Source organism: Schistocerca serialis, unplaced genomic scaffold, assembly GCF_023864345.2.
Source record: "Schistocerca serialis cubense isolate TAMUIC-IGC-003099 unplaced genomic scaffold, iqSchSeri2.2 HiC_scaffold_1203, whole genome shotgun sequence".
Classification (NCBI taxonomy): Eukaryota; Metazoa; Arthropoda; class Insecta; order Orthoptera; family Acrididae; genus Schistocerca; species Schistocerca serialis.
Window position 1 is genome coordinate 65,001 of NW_026047407.1, and position 2,500 is coordinate 67,500.

Here is a 2,500-nt window from a genome sequence, read left to right on the forward strand (position 1 = left end):
CGCCTTAACCTAACCTATGTTGCGCCTTAACCTAACCTATGTTGCGCCTTAACCTAACCTATGTTGCGCCTTAACCTAACCTATGTTGCGCCTTAACCTAACCTATGTTGCGCCTTAACCTAACCTATGTTGCGCCTTAACCTAACCTATGTTGCGCCTTAACCTAACCTATGTTGCGCCTTAACCTAACCTATGTTGCGCCTTAACCTAACCTATGTTGCGCCTTAACCTAACCTATGTTGCGCCTTAACCTAACCTATGTTGCGCCTTAACCTAACCTATGTTGCGCCTTAACCTAACCTATGTTGCGCCTTAACCTAACCTATGTTGCGCCTTAACCTAACCTATGTTGCGCCTTAACCTAACCTATGTTGCGCCTTAACCTAACCTATGTTGCGCCTTAACCTAACCTATGTTGCGCCTTAACCTAACCTATGTTGCGCCTTAACCTAACCTATGTTGCGCCTTAACCCAACCTATGTTGCGCCTTAACCCAACCTATGTTGCGCCTTAACCCAACCTATGTTGCGCCTTAACCCAACCTATGTTGCGCCTTAACCCAACCTATGTTGGGCCTTAACCCAACCTATGTTGCGCCTTAACCCAACCTATGTTGCGCCTTAACCCAACCTATGTTGCGCCTTAACCCAACCTATGTTGCGCCTTAACCCAACCTATGTTGCGCCTTAACCCAACCTATGTTGCGCCTTAACCCAACCTATGTTGGGCCTTAACCCAACCTATGTTGGGCCTTAACCCAACCTATGTTGGGCCTTAACCCAACACACGTTGGGCCTTAACCCAACACACGTTGGGCCTTAACCCAACACACGTTGGGCCTTAACCCAACACACGTTGGGCCTTAACCCAACACACGTTGGGCCTTAACCCAACACACGTTGGGCCTTAACCCAACACACGTTGGGCCTTAACCCAACACACGTTGGGCCTTAACCCAACACACGTTGGGCCTTAACCCAACACACGTTGGGCCTTAACCCAACACACGTTGGGCCTTAACCCAACACACGTTGGGCCTTAACCCAACACACGTTGGGCCTTAACCCAACACACGTTGGGCCTTAACCCAACACACGTTGGGCCTTAACCCAACACACGTTGGGCCTTAACCCAACACACGTTGGGCCTTAACCTGCTCTGTAATTGTCATACGACGCGTTAAATTAGTGTAGTGTTGCCTAACTGCAACCCCCGCAATATAGTTTGCTACTCGCACTGCCCGGTCCCCAGTGTATCGCTTCATGTTAAACACCTTGCAGCTATACACTGTAATGTGGATGGCAGCAGGACGTACATGCTCAATGCCCTTTGCAGTTGTTCATTGGCATTTGCAGTTGTTCATTGGCATTCGCATGGCGAAGCACTTAGCCTACGCTGTGGTACGGCCTGTGTCAACTGTCCGCTGATGTTGTACGTCCAAATCACACACTGTACTGCACATTGGTCCTCATGTACTGAATGATACATCGTGGTACATGTGACCGTACAACGACTGCGCCAACAACGGCGAACCATGCGGTCCAAATGTTGTGCACTCAGCTACGTGTCGTCTCCCTATAAGAGCTGGATTGCAGTGTGGTATGCCCTGGATGGCGATCAGCATGAGCCGTCTGTTGATGTAGTGGCGCGTGTTGTCAGACGTAGTCGTCTCTTCTCACACACCGTGATAGCATGGTGCACTGCGTTCCACATCTGCGACATGCGACAGAGGCCGGTTGACAGTCGTTCGCGCAATGGACATCGCATACGTACGGGGGCCACCTTCCACGTGTTCGCGAAGCGTGCACATGTTGTTGCGTGTATGTGGGCAGACATAGTGTGTCGTGACACCTGACACAGGCATGCAACAATCGTTGAATTTGCAAATGGCGATGGACGCCTACGTTTGCTGGTGACGTTACGCAAATGAACAACTGGTAAACCGTTGTGGTGCGGTTGTTCTCGCTAGAGGTGAATCAGTGATGGCGACGATCGGTTGAGCTACCAACCGGTTGTTCCAGCGATACCCACCATGCCCACGAACGTGAATGGCATCTGGGTGTGAAGCGATACGCGGCGGTGGCTGGGTGGGACCGTCCCCGGCCGGTGAGGGGGGGCCTCCCGGCGTGCTGGCCGCGCGGTGCGTGGGCGCACGCGCTACAGCCGGCTGGTGGGGGCGGCCAGTGGCAGGCGCGCCGGCCGACGGAGGCGGCAGGCGGCGCAGCTGCGCGCCGGCGCACCCTGCACGCGGCGCCGTGCGGCCAAAGTAGGTCCTCGCGGGCCCGGTGCGAAGCGCGGTGGACATCTGCAGTGTGCTGGTCCGATTGAGGACTGTGTGCGCTGAGGATGCGCCGCCGCCCGGCGCTCGGCGCCGCGACGCCGTCTGCTGCTCGGTCGCCTCTGCGGTTCTCGCAGGTGGTTTGTATCGCAGCTGTGCGGACGTGTTGGCGCGTGCGCTGTGCTGGGAGAGTTCGCTTCGGCACCCAAGTGGGGCTTTTGT